We start from the raw sequence: 10,023 nt of genomic DNA, 5'->3' as shown, positions 1-10,023 counted from the left end.
ATACTCCCCAGTTTCATCAGCTGTCCGGGTGGCTTGTCTCAGATGATCCCGCAGGTGAAGAAGCTGGATGTGGAGGTCCTGGGCTGGCATGGTTACACGTGGTCTGCGGTTGTGAGGCCGGTTGGACGTACTGCCAAATTCTCTAAAACGACGTTAGAGGCAGCTTATGGGAGAGAAATTAACATTCAATTTTCTGGCAACAGCTCTGGTGGACATTCCTGGAGTCAGCATGCCAATTGCACGCGCTCTCAAAACTTGAGACATCTGTGGCATTGTGTTGTGTGACAAAACTGCACATTTTAGAGTGGCCTTTTATTGTCCCCAGTACACGGTGCACCTCTGTAATGATCATGCTGTTTAATCAGCTTCTTGACATGCCACACTTGTCAGGTGGATGGATTATCTTGGCAAAGGAGAAATGCTCACTAACAGGTATGTAAACAAATTTGTGCACAAAATTTGAGAGAAAGAAGCTTTGTGCATATAGAACACTCTGGGATCTTTTACTTCAGCTCATGAAACATGGGATCAACACTTTAAATGTTGCGTTTATATTTTTGTTCAGTGTATATCTCTTGCAATGCTCATAATGACAGTAGATGTCTTATTACCTATAGCTGCTATTGAGTTGCAGGTGTGTTATCTTGCCATTTCTTCTACTTTGTTATCATTGTGCTCTGGGGTTACGGTGTGTAACCTGATATTGGGAGATGCAAGATAACACACCTGCAGACAATATTAACTGGAATGACAAACCTGATGACTCTGGTTCCTGCAGCTATTGTTTAACTTGAACTTGTAATGGATAAGGTCTCTCTTACAGTCTAGAAAGAGAGCTCTACATAGATGGTAAAGTAATTGTTAGTTTGACAGGCTGGCTCTACAGTAAAAAATGAGTGTTGATAAAAGTCACCTTGTCCAAGAGAGATTTACACGGTTATCAAAACATCACGCAAGGGTAAGCCTACATCAAACACAGCCCTTATTTTCTAAAATCCCCTATAGGAAAAATGAATGGTGGAAAAACAATTATAACTATTTCCCTGTTTTTATGGGTATTATGTCACATACTGTGGTACTTTATAGCCTACCTTGAAAAGAGTGTGCAAAGCTGTCATCAAGGCAAAGAGTGGCTACTTTGATGAATCTCTATTATTCTATATAGTAAGAATAAAGAAAAACCCTGGAATGAGTAGATGCGTCCAAACTTTTGACTAGTAGTTTATATGTTGGTCCAAACTTTTGACCAGTCAAAAGTTTGGACACACCTACTCATTCAAGGGTTTTTCTTTATTTTTACTATTTTCTACATTGTAGAATAATAGTGAAGACATCAAAACTATGAAATAACACATATGGAATCATCTAGTAACCAAAAAAGTGTTAAACAAATCAAAATATATGTTATATTTGAGATTCTTCAAAGTAGCCACCCTTTGCCTTGATGACAGCTTTGCACACTCTTGGCATTCTCTCAACCAGCTTCATGAGGTAGTCACCTGGAATGCATTTCAATTAACAGGTGTGCCTTGTTAATTTGTGGAATTTCTTTCCTTCTTAATGCGTTTGAGCCAATCAGTTGTGTTGTGACTTGGCATTCTCGGCTCCCCCAGTTCAATCTCATCGTGTTCTTCCTCGTCTTCACCGAGTAGCGATGAACCTTCAGCACATAAAAAAGGGAATCATGAATGGAAGGGAATTGTGTAGCTAGCTATTGTGTAGTTAGTTATCAATCGGCCTTTCACTCTAACATTTGAGAAAACATGTAACATAATTTCATATCTGATAGTCCATAACTGAAATGTGACAATGTATACCTGTAAGTAGCAACGTCACAAAACCAGCTAGACCAGGATGATTTAGTTACCAAGCTGACTACCAGCCTGAGCTTTCAAAAGTAATTATCTAGCTAGCTAGGCTTCAGGCTTATTACAATCAACAGCAGCAGGCTTAGCTATTATTTTCTAGGAATCATATGACATATCACAGATAAACAGACACCTAATAAGATAATTATAGCTATGGGGATCATAGCTAGCTAGCTACATTTTACTAGTAAAATAGAGCAATCCTACAGCAGCCTTCTCTGGCTGGCTAGCTACATATCAAATCACTAGCCAGTTCGTTTTAGCTCTGAATAATGCCTAATGACAAATGTTCTTCAAATTGTCAATATAAGAATGTTATGTTGTACACACTGTAAACCCTAATAAGTTCACATAACTCAAAAATTATTTTGTAACAGATTACACAAAAATATTTTAGTGATGTTTTTAAATGTTTTAAGTTTACATAAAATAAAAATTACATTTACAGTTGCCTTAAATTATCTCAATGTTATCTTATAAATATTGATATTCCTCAACTTATAATTAGGGAGTAATTCACTCAAAATTTTCAATATTTTTCAACTCATATAATGTGGGAAATACACTCAACATTTTCAATATTTTTCAACTCATATAATGTGGGAAATACACTCAAAACTTTCAATATTCTTCAACTCATAAATGTGGGAAATACACTCAAAATATTAAATATTCTTCAACTCATATAATGTGTGAAATACACTCAAAATTTTCAATATTCTTCAACTCATAATGTGGGACATGCAATCAAAATTAATTCTAAACTGAAATACTGATGTCGGTCCATTACACAATTATAATCAGCGAATAATGTTAGAAAACATGAAAGTGACACCACAGTGACAATTTAACTTTTTTTTTATTCAACACAATGTGCTTTTAAAAAGGCACGAATCAAAAGGAGCTCAGTCAAAACAAAGTGCTTGTCATAAATTAAAACAAAAAGGAAAAGGAAATGACTCCATAAAAACAAAATGTGTTTTAAAGTACATTAAGTGTTAATAGTTCCATATTCTGATAGTGGTCATTGCTACAGAGGGTAGATTCAGTATTTTGGGTCTCCATATCACACTATTCAGTAAACATTATGATAAAAACTCACAAAGGCTTCATGATAAAATTCAATAAGATTCTAATTATAATCCATCCTCAACAGCAATGACAACTATTAGAATGTGGAGCCATTTAAAACGTTTTGGCACTTACTGTACCTTGAAGGCTGCAACTCACTTTTTTTAAATAAAACATTCAAATAAAAGTACTGGTTTCTACTGTGCCGTACTTCAACTGGCAACATCAAGGTAAGCATTAGGTCACACAACATTAAACATGTATAGTGCACGAATTCAACAGTCGTTTCCCACAAGTACAGTACAAAAACTTGGGCTTGGCAATACGTCAATGTTGTGATATTTATCTATTAACAATCAATGTATTAAATCTGAGGTAGAAGAGGCAAACAGTGTAACATATTAAACATGAGGTAGAAGAGGCAAATTATTACATTTGTAAAGAGGGAAAAAAAAATAAAAACATCCTCAATACTCAGCTCAACAAATAGTCCATTCTGAGTGATTCACTCATTGAACAAATCATTCTTCAGTGTCAGTAGACGGCCTTTCAGTGGTTTGTTGTCCTCAAGACACATCACAACTTTTTGGATAAATGTGAATGTAAGCTCAAGATTCTTTGGGTACTGTAGGTCTAGTGCATAGACATACCCAAAGAGCAGGAGAAATGAGTCAGCCAGGTTTGTGGGACCACTCACAAGTATTTCATCTTCCACGACAATACAGATGCTCTCAGGGCTGAAGAGGGCCGCATCAGTAGTATCATCAGTGACAACTGTCAGGAGAGCCACCGGAGTGTCAGTGAGGTCTGGACCATCTGCTGACTATAAAACACAAATAATACAAAAATGAGTTCAGCCCCTCAAGGATACAAATCATGCTAATGATGTCTAGACATTACGGTCACTTTGCACTTAGACTGCAACTAAGCTACATGTTTAAACTATTTTCTTTACACATGCTTATTATTTTATGTTAGTTTCACACCTACCTGTAAGCATACTTTTTGTTTAGTGGAATTCTTTATACTTACCTTTTCATTTATGTAATTTCTACATGTCAGTTTGCAGAATAACAACTCAAGGAAACTTCATAAACAGGTTCTGGGGGCTATTCCAGAAAGGAGGTTCAACAAACTGAGCCTAACCCTGAACTCAGAGTTGACTTACCCTGTGAAGTGAAACTGAGTTTTCAGTTACAGAACAGCTGATCTGAGTTAGGTAAGTTGACTCAGAGTACGTTAACTCGGAGTTGAGCTTGTGCCTGACGACTAGTAAAAAGCCATCATCAATGGAGCTCCGATACGGTTATTCACCATGGCAACGGGAGAAAACAGGAAGCAGACATTTTCTGGCTGCGGCTGTTATATAAATCACTGACAGAGTTTCAGATGCAGTCGTCTTTTCATTTTGAATTTAACATCACTTTATTTTATATTAGCATTTAACTCTTCCGAGTCGGCGAACGCTTCGGCGCGTTCAAATCGCGGGCCGGCTTTAGGACCGCGCAGCATCCAAACCAAGTGACGCAGAGGGCTGCCGTCGATTTCATGCAGAAATGGAGACCCGAAGCTACGTTTTGAGTGTTTGTTTCATGTAAATACACCAACTAAAACCAAAGTTATGATAATTTCAATTCCATGAAAAAAGTGCGTCAAAATATGCGCTCTTTTATGAGCGCTTTGCATTTATTATAATAACTTTGTCGTCTTTTGTGATAAAAAGGAACGGAAAAAAACGTGTGCTTGTGCTAACCCGGTTCTTCAGGATGCACACGAGTATATAAACATTCATTCCCGTGACAACTAGCCATTGCGAATGAACGAACGAGAGGAATTAGTTCAGTTCATGAGTAGTTTTGGAGAGTTTTTCACGAGTTAGTATTTCAATTGTTAGTATTTCAAGAGTTTTATTGTCAGCAGTATCGTTTTTGTGAAGCAATATGAGGCGCACACTTCACGTTGAACAAGCCGTCGACTTGTTATTCCAAATGAGCGATGAAGAAACTTTGGAAAGTTCGTCGTCAGACAATGAGAGTGGCCAGGATGACTTCGAGGACCCTGATTTTGTTGCTGAAAACGTGAGGTAAGAAGACAAACATTTTTCTAAAATGAATTTGTTTTATTGCTTTCGTTTATCTTACTATAGTATTCTATTCTACTTCACTGTAGTGCAAATGCCAATGAACATCTTGAACTTTGAATAATCTTGAATCCGTTTACCTGTTTTGTATAGTGACGACGACTGACGACGAGCAGCCTGGGCCATCAACAGCCCCCACCCCCACAACAAGCCGACGGAGGCCATCACAGAGGGGGGCGTGGAAGGAAGGATCAGGCCAAGACCAGGTCAAGATCTCCAGCCCAGTCAGCAGCACAGCCAGAACAGAGCTCTGAGCCATGGAAAACAGAGACTGATCCTGACACTGCCCCACAAGCCAGTAGGTTCATGCCCCGCAGACCACCAGGGAGCCCAGGTGGATTTGCATTCAGGGCACACACCAAAGGACCTCTTCCTGCTCTACTTCGCCGCAGATACAATGAGGACAATCTGCAGAAACACCAACAAACAGGCAGCAAGAAATCAGCAGAAGGGGAGCAAATATCAGTGGACTGACGTTGATGTGGAGGAACTGCACAGATTTCTGGGTCTCCTCATCTACACCTCATTGGTGACTCTGCCTAGTATCCAGGACTACTGGAAACAAAGCCACATATTGTCTGTTTCATTGCCAGCGAAGGTCATGCCAAGAGACAGATTCCGGTCCATCTCATGGAACATCCACCTAAGTGATCCAGAGGAGGATGTCATAAATGACCAGCGCAAAGGTACACCCCAGCATGACAAACTGTTCAGGGTCAAACCTCTGATGGACGACATTCGCACTGCCTGCCAGGCTCATTACCATCCTAAGAAGGAACTGTCAGTCGACGAGAGGATGGTGGCTACAAAAGCCAAAACTGGCATGACCCAGTACATGAAGGACAAGCCTAACAAATGGGGGGATCAAGCTCTTTGTGTTGGCAGAGTCTAACAATGGCTACACTCTAAACTTCAACGTGTATGTTGGGAAAGCACACACACCCAGCGTGCATGGACTTTCATATGATGCTGTTATGGACCTCATTCAGCCATCACATCTTGGTACAGGATACCATATTTATATGGACAATTTCAACACCAGCCCAAAACTGTTCCTGAGTTTGGGAAGTATGAAGTTTGGAGCCTGTGGGACCTACAGAAGCAACAGAAAAGGGTGTCCTAGTGGCAGAGAAAATGCCCTCACCAGCAAATCGAAGAGGGGGTCTGTGAGATGGATCAGAGAGGATCGCCTGGTCTTTGTGAAGTGGATGGATACGCGGGAGGTGTCGGTGTGCTCCACAATCCACCCAGCGTTTTCGGGCGAGACAATCAAGAGGAAGGTGAAGGAAGGACCTGGACGCTGGGTAGCAAAAGACATTCCCTGCCCTACCCCATCATGGCCTACAATAAGTACATGGGAGGGGTTGACCTGTCAGACCAGCTTCTCCAGTATTACTCAACCCATCGCAGAACTGCTCGCTGGTACCGTACCCTCTTCCTGCATTTTTGGACATGGGAACAACAAATGCATACATCCTGCACTGTGACATCAGTGCGACCCAACAGGTCACACCCATGACGCACAAGAACTTTGTGGCAGAACTTGTGGCCCAGCTGTGCGGAGTGACCCAGACAGGGGGTTCCACTTCAAAAAAGCACCAGCCATGTTTCTGTGGCCATTGCCAATGTTGCAGAGGCCAAAGACAAAGCCACAGCAGGCCGCAGGGTTTGTCAACGCTGTAAACAAGTTGACAAGAAGAGGTTTGTCACACCATGGAAGTGCAAGGCCTGTGATGTGGCTCTCTGTGTCATTGTGGACAGGAACTGTTTTGAAGAGTGGCACAAATAGGGTAAAGGCCAGTGGCTATACCTACTTTTTTTTGTAAATAGTTGTGTATTGCTTGTATATATCTCAAGAATACTTTTATATGTTCATATTTGCACTTTGTGGTTCAATTTGAAGCTTTTTTTTCATTTTGGACAGAAACTGTTTTGAGGAGTGGCACAAAAAGGTTTAGGGTTAGAATAGAAGAAAAACGCCAGTGGTTATACCTACTTTTTATTGTAAATAGTTATTTATTGCTTGTATATATCACCAAAATACTTTTATATGTTCATATTTGCACCTTGTGGTTCAATTTGAAGCTTTTTAAATGCTTGGTTCACCATGTTTGAGGGTTTTACAATAAAAAAACCATCTTTTTTCTAAACGGACTTTGTGTTTTCTGTGTGTGTTTGGGTCCAGTGTGTTGAAATAGTATGTCAAAGTGAAAAACTTACTAACAGATCATATAGGTGAGGTTGTGCTGAAAAAAAAGATACCCAACATTGGTCTGGTAAACATTTCTTTATGTAGTATATCAGGGCAAAATTGAAGGTACCCAAAAACGGCCAAAAAAGCTCCAGACTCCGAAGAGTTAAGGAAGTGGTTGAATGTTGTTCAATGTTTTATTTTAGGCTATTTTGTTTTATTTAAAATCGGCTGAAAATGAAATATAAAAACATTTTATCTCATACTCAATGCGGCGACAAACTAGAAACACGGACTTTGAAATTACGTTGTTGGAAAAAATACAATTGGCTATACTGATGGTTTTCACATAACCTGCTTTCTGGAATGCCCCTCTGGTTCTCCTAGAGTTCTTTGAGTGATGTCATGTTTAAGCTGACTGAATAGCTAAGCAAAGGGATTGATAGTGAGGCCAGTACACTTACATTACAGGTCCTGAAAAACTTGGAGGCATCTTCACGCAGGTACACAGGAAGTGCACGAAGGACGAGGGCCCGTCTCATATTTACATCACGTTGTTCCTACATGGGCAAAAAATATCCATTACAATAATAATTACACAAATATCAAAAACATTCATTGTACACTAATTATAGTAAAAATGAAAATGTTAAAAGATAAGCAAGTTAGTTATTAACAAGCAAAGCATCAAAGTTGTGTGCTTATAGATCTGCTATTTCTGTTGTTGTTCTTTGTATTTAACAAAGTATTAATAAAGGGTTCAAGTGATCAACTGTTGACCCCACAGTTGAGATAAAAACATTTAGAGAAATAGCAAAAGAATGACTGTGGAAACACATAAAATAAAACCAATTATTAGTGTAACCCTCTCACCAGGCTCGAATTTGACTCTCACGATATTACCTTATTTAGAATATCTGAACAGCATGGGATATTAGGTGAGAAGGACATCTCCAATAAGAATCCCTATTGTAAACTTGCTAGGGTGAATGACAAATAGGGTATTAACTTCAGATAGAATGATTATAGACTTGGTTATTGTTATAAGGATATGCTTTCCCATGCATTAAATGAAACTGAAACAGTAAATGACTCCACCAATACAACAGACATAAGGTTCAAGATCTATATTAATCAAATGTTCAATGTATCACATCAAAAGAAATACAAATTATAAACCCCAATGATTTTTCCACAACCCCATGTCCAAATTATTTGCAAGCTTGCTTAAACCCTGGGCGCGCGTTGGAGCTCATAAAAAAAATGACGACATACATAAAGTCCCGAAGTCCACCCCACATTTGTAGTTACTCACTACTTGTAGATAATGCCTCAGCAAAATATAGTAGTTCCGTGCAGGTGTCCTCACAAGATCCACCGCGAACACAGCTATCAATGCAGCCAGTACTCGGTAGCAGCAACAGACATCCGTTGGAAACCCGAACTGATCGTCACAAGCAATTCTCTCCAAGTCTTGCACGATGCTAGGCTAACCTCTAGGATGTCGAATGTCTCCACAATGCGACGGCAGCTTCAGTCTCCACTTGGTCTTTCTTAACTAAATAATAAACACTCTCTTATAGAAATAAAATCAGGATTTCCCTTAAAAAAACTCTGTAGGTATGGTTTTGTTCTCTCTTTATCGTTTCCTTTGGTCGTTTTTCCTTCACCAACCCCACTAACGTCTCTCCTCTCCCTTCTTTCAACTTTTCCCTCCCTTTTCTTTCCCGGCAACCAGTCCACTCTCCCATTGGCCACAACTTAACAAGTTAGCTCATTGGTCAAAACTTTAACGAGATACGTGGGAAATTTAAACTTAAAAGTAAACCAACCTATTCACTTGTACATTTTTTTAAAACATTGCTTCAAAAGAAATGCATTAATGACATTACAAATCAGGAGCTATTCGATCACCTTTTAAATCTAATACCAATGAATTATAACAAATACACTCTATACTTGGTTTTAGCAATGTATTACATTAGTAACACTATTTCATAATACATCCTACCTGAACTGTTAAAAGGATTTCGAGATGATCTCACAACCACACACTTGAGCCTAGGAAGAAATACAAACACAGGCCTGGTTAGCATCATGATAACACACTCACATTATGTTGTTTAGCATTGTTCGTTTCACGCTAGCACACGTACACACAGCTCGATAACGTAAAATATTTACTGTGTAAGGCAGACACTTATTGAAATAAGTATACTCACAGTACGCACTTGCATTACCGGCGAACAGCGAAAACTCATGGACCTTCCTCCACCGTCAATGTCCCGGGCAAACATGCATTATGGGAAATGTAGTTCATCCAGGAAACCTGCTGATAACGTTACACCGTTGTAAGATGAAGTAATGTAACGTATTTGTCACATATTTAACAACTTCTAAAGTTACAATTACTTAGATTTTTAAACTATTTACAACAAATATTCACTGTGCACATTGTACAAATGTATTCCCAGTTCCACATTTAAGACTATCGAAATTCAATTTAAAAAAAAACAACAAAAACAACATTAGAGTTACTTACCAAATCAGAGGTGATGATAAGATGGCGCTTAAGAAAACGAAGGCAATAAGACTAATGATAAAAACGGAGGTGGTGGTGGTTTCAAGCGAGCAGCATAAAACTGCGCATTGCAAACAAATTAAAACAAATTAAACTGTGTTCCACATCCCCGCATCAAGGCAAATTCAAGATGGCTGACTCAGCTTTCCTGAGGGAGAGATGACCCACCCAC

The 10,023-nt window shown here is 39.2% G+C and overlaps 1 long non-coding RNA gene across 1 annotated transcript; it reads right to left on the bottom strand.

The window, feature by feature from the left end:
* Window positions 1–2,708: 2,708 nt before the first annotated feature.
* On the bottom strand, window positions 2,709–8,629 carry LOC123492190. Its single transcript, XR_006661674.1, has 3 exons — window positions 8,586–8,629; window positions 7,735–7,830; window positions 2,709–3,762 (listed from the first exon to the last, which is right to left on the bottom strand). It is a non-coding gene; the product is annotated as an uncharacterized LOC123492190 (long non-coding RNA).
* Window positions 8,630–10,023: the final 1,394 nt, after the last annotated feature.

The sequence above is a fragment of the Coregonus clupeaformis genome, chromosome 13, assembly GCF_020615455.1.
Source record: "Coregonus clupeaformis isolate EN_2021a chromosome 13, ASM2061545v1, whole genome shotgun sequence".
NCBI classification, from domain to species: Eukaryota; Metazoa; Chordata; class Actinopteri; order Salmoniformes; family Salmonidae; genus Coregonus; species Coregonus clupeaformis.
This window is presented reverse-complemented; position numbering and strand designations above follow the sequence as displayed.